This window comes from Cupressus sempervirens, chromosome 2 (genome assembly GCF_028749045.1).
Source record: "Cupressus sempervirens isolate cs-2001-9-10 chromosome 2, ASM2874904v1, whole genome shotgun sequence".
Taxonomy (NCBI): Eukaryota; Viridiplantae; Streptophyta; class Pinopsida; order Cupressales; family Cupressaceae; genus Cupressus; species Cupressus sempervirens.
In genome coordinates, this window is record NC_143119.1 from 644,648,750 (window position 1) to 644,656,614 (window position 7,865).

Here is a 7,865-nt window from a genome sequence, read left to right on the forward strand (position 1 = left end):
CAAAAGATAAGTATCAGCCCCTGGTACACCACAATAGAATGGTATAGCTAAAAGAAGAAACAAATCTATCATGGATTATGCAAGAACCCTAATGATTGAAAAGAAGGTTGCTCTCAAATACTGGAAGGAAGCTATTAGCACTACAGTTCATACCTTGAATAGAGTAAAGCTAAAGAAAGATTCAAACAAAACTCCTTATCAGCTATGGTATGGTTACAAACCTAATGTAAGTTACTTGAAAGTATTTAGCAGCAAATGTTATATCTTAAAAGAATCTAGAAAAGGAAAATTTGATGTAAAAGATGATGAAGGCATATTTCTAGGATATTCCTACAGAAGTAAAGCATACAAATGTTTGAACTTGTCTACTAATAAAATTATAGAAAGTGCACATGTTAGAATTGATGAGTTTGAAGAAAAGAGTGAAGAAGAAAGCAACAAGGAATGAGAGGATTATAGAAGATTTTTTTACTATGAACCTGATACCCTACCAAATCTATTTGAAAGAAAGGAAGCTTCATCTCTCGAGTCCCCAAAATTTCCAATAGTTACCGAGTTGTATATAGTGCAACCCAAGTTATAGTCTGAAGGACTCGAGTCACAATCAAAAACTACCAAGCTAGTTCAAACTGAGCCTGATGGACCCGAGTCACAGATAGAAGGACCCAAGCTTGAAACTGAAATTCAAGATGAAGATGGTGGAACTCATTCAAAGCCCAAAGAGCCTATGTTAGCAAGATATATTAGAAGGCATCATGCACCTGATCAGATCATTGGAGACAAATCTAATGGAACAATGACAAGAAGCAAATTAAAAGGTACATGTTTGCTTGTTGAATTTGAACCTAGAATTGTTAAAGATGCTCTAGAAAATGAAAGTTGGATTGAAGCAATGAATGAAGAGATAGAATAGAGAGAAAAGAATAAAACTTGGACTCTTGTTTCTAGACCCAAGGATAAAAATGTAATTGGTACAAAGCGGGTATTCAAAAATAAGCTAAATGAAGATGGAAAAGTTTCAAGAAACAAAGAAAGATTAGTGTGCAAAGGTTATTCTCAAGAAGAAGGTATTGATTATGGTGAGACTTTTTCTCTTGTTGTAAGACTAGAAGGTGTTAGAACCTTACTAGCATATGCAGCACATAGAGGTTTTTAAGTATATTAAATGGATGTAAAATCTGCATTCTTGAATAGAATTCTTGATGAAGAAGTCTACATTGAACAACCAGAAGGTTTTGTAGATCCTAGCAAAAGAGACATGGTTTGCAAGTTACACAAAGCATTATATGGTCTCAAGAAAGCTCCTAGAGCTTGGTATGAAAGACTTTGTAATTACTTGGTACATATTGGCTTTCAAAGGACAAATGATAACAGTAGTATGTATATCAAGGAAGGGCTAGGCAAGAAGATTGTGTTGGTAGAAATATTTGTTGATGGTACTCTATTTATAGGAAATGATGACTTGTGCAAAGCATTTTCAGAAGAAATGAGTAAAGAATTTGAGATGTTTGTGTTTGATGAGATAAAATTCTTTGTTGGATTGTAGATACAATAGAACAAAAATGGTATCTACATCACTCAATCTAAGTATATCAAGGAAATACTAAAGAAGTTTGGAATGGAAGATTTAAGACTAGTTAAAACCCCTATGTCTACTGGACATAAGCTCTCCAAAAATGATGACTCCAAAGAATTAGATCAGACCACATACAGATCAATGATTGGAAAATTGCAATATGTAGTACACATACGGCCTGATATTGCTCTAACAGTTGGAATAGTGGCAAGATTCTTAGAAAATCCTAAGGAAAATCATATGATGGCAATCAAATAAAACATGAGATATCTAAAAGGTACTGAAGACTATGGTTTATGGTATAAACTTAGAGGCAATTTGGACTTGAAAGTATTTACTGATGCTGATTGGGAAGGAAGTATTGATGATAGAAAAAGCACTAGTGGTCAAGCATTCTTTCTTGGTAAAAGACTAGTGTTTTGGACAAGCAAGAAGCAAAATTGTACATCTCAATCCACATAAGAGGCAAAATGTGTAGTAGCAGCAGTTAATTGTTCTAATATTATTTGGTTCAAACAATTGTTGGAAGGAATGAAGATAGAGATCAAGGATCCAATAGTCATATGCTGTGATAACACCAGTGCAATCAACATATCAAAGGATCCAGTGATGCATACCAAAACAAAGCACATTGCAATTAAATATCACTTCTTAAGAGAATTGGTGCAAGAAAAAGAAGTCAAATCGGAATATGTTAATACAAAGGAGAAAATTGTAGACATATTTACCAAGCCATTACCTAAGGATGCATTTCTATATCTAAGAGGTAAGATAAGGGTCATTCCCCTATCTGAAGTTCACTAAATGAAACTTAGCGATGCATCAATCAGAACCTATTGAAGATCAATTAGTTGGTGCAAAATTAGCAAGGGCATATTGTAGATGAATCAGTACTTAAGGTACATTGGTATTAATAGAATTATTATCTTTGGCATGTGTTGTTAAAGAGGGAGAAGTTTACTATCATACCTCTGAGAAATTTATGGAACTAGAATAAAGTAAGGAACCAAAGAGGGAGAAGTTTTCCAAAGAAGAAGTTTGTTGAAAGAGGGAGAAAGTTCTGAATGAACTTGGTAGCAGTTGTTGCAAGCAAAAAAAGAATCCAGTGAAAGAAAGAGTTCATACTGATAGAGGGAATCCTCAAAGAACCAATCCAAAAATTTATTGTGCTATGACATGTTGTGTTGCCATCAATGCCAAAAAGGGAGATTGTTGGATATAATTGATTAATTATGTGTTGTCTTTGATGTTACACAAATGTCATATCATTATCAGTCAGTATATGTCGAGCTCACTCAAGCAATAAAGATAGTTTTTTGTGTCTATCGATCATTCCTATGATTGCCTACTCCAAAAGGTAGTGTCTATCAAGTTCACTCAGGTGTCAAAGGAAATTATGTAGAAAGTGAGTGTTAACCATGCTCACTCAATTAATAAAAGAAATTTGGATGGAACCAATGCTAACCGAGCTCACTCATTTGCCAAAGGATTTTCGTGAGTTTGTAGTGTTAACCAAGCTTATGTTGATTAACAAAGGAATTTATTTTTGTGTTAGTTTCTACCAAGCTGGGTCGGCTAATGAAGGATTTTCTTATTTTGACATATTAAGCTTAATTGATTTACCTATTAATTCTAGCTGACCGAGGTGATGAATATTAATTATTCTAAGTTGTATTTGAGTTGACTTGACAAAGTGGAAGATATAAGTATAAGGTCAAGTTTGTGATTTCAATGTATGAGGTGGATGTAATGCATGAAGATGTTATTGAAGATTTAATGATGAGAAGAGGAAGCAAATTTGAAGGATAAGCAAAATATCCTTGTGAAGTAGAAAGCTATATTCGATCAAGAAGGATCAAGTACAAGCTAAAACAGAGATCTATAATCAGCAAATTAGTTGCATTCAAATCAGGTCATCTCGTTGTTACTCTCTAAGCATTGTAGTAGTGATCTAAATCTCCTAACAGAGTTGGCTTAATAGCTATTTGCAAATCCTCTAACAAGGTGGCAGTTTTATTGAATTGTCTATAGACCTCTAACAAGGCCACTCCTAAAAGGGTGATTAAATCCTTTAATAGGGTTATGCCTAATAGTGTGTTTTGTAACCTTTAACAGGGTTGGATCCTAACAGAGCTCACTTCAAAAGAGTGAAAATAGTAAATAGTTGCAATTGGTGGTTTTTTCCAAATTGGGTTTCCACATTAAATCCTGGTGTCAAATGTGTTCAAGCTATTTTCTTTTATCTATTTGCAACTAAGTTAAAGTAATGTTAATCACAGATAACATCTAAAGTTTACATGTCAAGCATTTACCAAGTTACAACATTATATATGTGTTTACCGAGCTTAAGCAATATTCACTTTTCAGTTTTAATTTTGTACTAACATCTAAGGGATCTGGGATTTATTTTAGTACTAACTAATTCACCCCTCCCCTCTCAGTTACTCTTATTATATTTCCAACATCACTCAATTCTCTTCTTTTTTCAAGGGATCTCCTCAAGTAGTTAAGCTTATTATCAAGAGGGCCCAATATCTAAGATTGATTTTTAGTATTTAGTAGCACTAAGAGGAGGAGAGGTGAATCAATGAAAACAAGTAACCTGCTAATTCAACCAGTTATCCAAGCAACTTTAACAACTTCTTCCAAATCACATGACATATAACTATAAGAATAAAATAAAACTAAATAACCATATACATCCACACATGGATAACACATTAAAAAAATTGAATTCTCTCATGGAAATCATTGATTAGAGGGAGAAAACCATGGTAGAGATGACACCCACAATCCCTTCACAACAATAAAAAGGTTTACCCTATCAGAAGCTACAAATACCCTTTCTAAGGGTTTCACTCTATTAAGAGTTATTAGTACATTGTTAGGAGTATAGAGGGATTTTTTAAGATCTACCTTGCTAGATGATTTGAAACTCATTGTAAGAGTCACCTTGTTAAAGGACTACAATAAAAGACCTATTAAAGTCCACCCTATTAAGGGATTTTTCTTGTTACAACTATTAGGAAATAACAAGTAGATTGATATGCAAATAACACTTCTTGCCTATCCAATCCAATTTTCTCTTTTCTCTCTAATGTTGCTCTCTAATCTTCCTTTTCTAAAAACCTTGATCTCAATCCTAGAAAATATGGATTACACTTCATAAAATCATCAATCAACAACCTTCTCATTTAGATATATCCTATATTAATAAATAACTTATGATGCCTTAAATTTCATCACAATTCAAATTTTAATCTTTGTACCTAAATACCATATGACAATACACACATCTCAATGTTGTAAAATATTTTCTCTCACCTCCTCGACCCATAAAGAAATTTACATGTGACTCTCCCAAGAATAGTCAAAACATGTTTGCCCATCCTGATTATATTTTTGAATCTTCCCTAGATGCATAATTTGATTATATAATTTCCATCTCAAAACTATTGTCTAAGAGACACCACCATAACAACTATATTCATCACAACATCCAAATCAGTCACTGATCTAAGATCTACCATTGGTATCTCAAGAACATAAGCTATCTAACTTGTAACCCCTTCTATAACTACAATGTTTGCACATAGATCATCAAATTGAGTTTTGATAATAATCATAGTGTCTTACAATCATATAAATAGTGTGCATAAACTTATCTCCATTCAATTCTACCTTGACCATGACTAGTATCAATTCTACCTTGACCATGACTAGTACCAAAATATCCATTCATTGCAGTTCTTCATGTACATCGATTACTATACTTAGTTTAATTCCACTTAGTCAACCAAATAATGTCTTTAATAGTTTATCCAACCACATGCTGTGACAATGTTTCCATCATTGACAACCAAAAATACATCTACCCATAACTGCATACCAAAATTCATCACAGTGCCAACACAAAGTTCCCTTTTTCTTTAGCCTATGCGATAAATATAAATGCAACAAAGAGGAAGCATATGATAGTGTTATAATGATTCTCTGGAGATAATCAAAGAACCTATTATGATTGGGGCATTATTTTTAAATTAACTTCTTTGACTACTATTGTCTCTTATTCTTTCAAATTCCATTCATCTTATAGTTGACTACTTAATATGGAAGAAGAGTAAGAAACTTGAATTGTAATGCAAGAGTGTACATTTTTCTAACTCAAGCTTCAAGGATAGAACCCATAGGCTAAACAGGGAGAAGAGGAGAACAAAATGACAATCAATTCCTTTTCCTTCATCATAATGGTAGTAGATCATTCTCAAGAAGGCCAATTCTACGTCCTAATATTTTTATTGTATTCTTCACGAGTCTTTCCTATTGAAAAATTCCCTTGTCATCTGTTCTAATTTCATCCATCCCATCAAACACCATATGTTTTATCCTCATGTATGTCACTACATACTCGAATAATAAATGTCATCATCATGGCTAAGATAATGATGCACTTCTACAAAAATAGGGGAAACAACTAAAAATAATAAGTTCAAGAATCAATTATTATCAATTATTTTTATCTTCTCTTTCTATTTGTCACCTATTTATAGGAGATTTGAAGTAGTCATTAAATAAAAATAATGCTTAGAAATAGTACAAAAACTTGTCATCTAAATATATATATATATATATATATATATATATCATGAGATCTCTAAATGATAAGAATAAGAATTCAAAAAGCATAATCAAGTGAGCTAACATTTCTCAAAGCATACACAATTGTTGGGCACAAAGGATATTAAGGAGGATTGGTATGTCCAATCAATATTAATAGTGATAAATGAGGTTCTTCAATTGAGGATTGATATAAGCCAACAATAAAAAAGGAAAGCATGTTTTGATGGCAAAAATTATTTTTATTTGTATGCAAAATATTTTTGAGTACATTTCCATGGTTTTTTCAATGCATGTTATTAATGAGGTATACTTACTTCTTGAAGATACCACAATTGTTAAACAATCTATAAGAACACCTTTGAATGTACAATTGTATTAATCAAATATCACTCACATTGAATGTCAAGTCTATTTTAAGACATGTAGAATTAATGTCAATAATGATGAATGAGATTTTTCAACTAACAATTAAGAGAAATTGCAATTTAGGAATAGAATCAAATTTTTTAGACGGAGAGTGATATCCTTGGTGATAAAAATCATGCAAGTATTGTTATCCTTCCCAAATTTGGTTTTGATTGATGGCATTATTATGGAGTTATCAATATTGCTCAAGATCCATTAGTAATGATTATATTGCTTTATATTTTAGTATTGGTGCATATGGTCACTAATAGCCTTCACCAATGATTAGAAATGACGGGTATAATTTGTGGGATTGTCCCAAGGATTTCAAATAGCTTTAAAATCACACACTAAGGCTTGATTCCTAGGCTAAAAGTGTTAAATAGTCAAAGTTGACTTATTTTTTCAAGCTTAATTTATCCCTTAGTGAGTGATGTTTAAAAGTGGCTCCGAGATTTTAGGATTGACTTGGAAGCACACCATGGTTATTTATACCTATGTTACACATAATGAATTCCATGTTGTATAGTCAATAATACATCTAAATTTGACATGTATTCAGAAGTTTCATGTTTAGCCATATATCGATACTTGGTATATAACTACATATGATCTATGAGAATTAAAAATATGCATTTGTTGATAAGCAGTGGCATCCTAATTATCAATTGAATTGTCCTCTCTACTTTTGAAAGTATGTATACAAAGTTATTGAGACAATGCTTAATTGTCTAGACAAATAGTATTTTATAGATAAATAAAAGGTGCACAATAAAATAAAAGGTAACTATAGAATTCCAATTTATTTTGGAATATAAAAACACCAATTGAATTCTAATGGTTTGAATATGTCTAAACAAATAGAGAAGGGAAAATGGCATATTTATATAGCAATCAAATAAAACCAACATTTGTTCAAAAACAAATCATTTGCAGTATTTTCATATGAGTTATATTTAATATTATTTAATTATAGATATTATACAAGCTATCAAAAATAAATTATTTTTATTAACAAGGATATATCAAAGAAATCACAATGGACAAACCATAAAGAAAAAATCAAGGAGTACAGAACTTAACCAAGTTGAATTCAATTAGTATCTATAGACACCTAAAACTGATTACATCACTAAGTAATCTTATTTGGTCATTTTCTAGGACATCATTGATTAAATATTTTATATTTATTAAATTTATCGTCATCCCCTAGTTTATTTATTTATTTAATTAATTATAGTCCAAATTGATAAAATCAAATGAT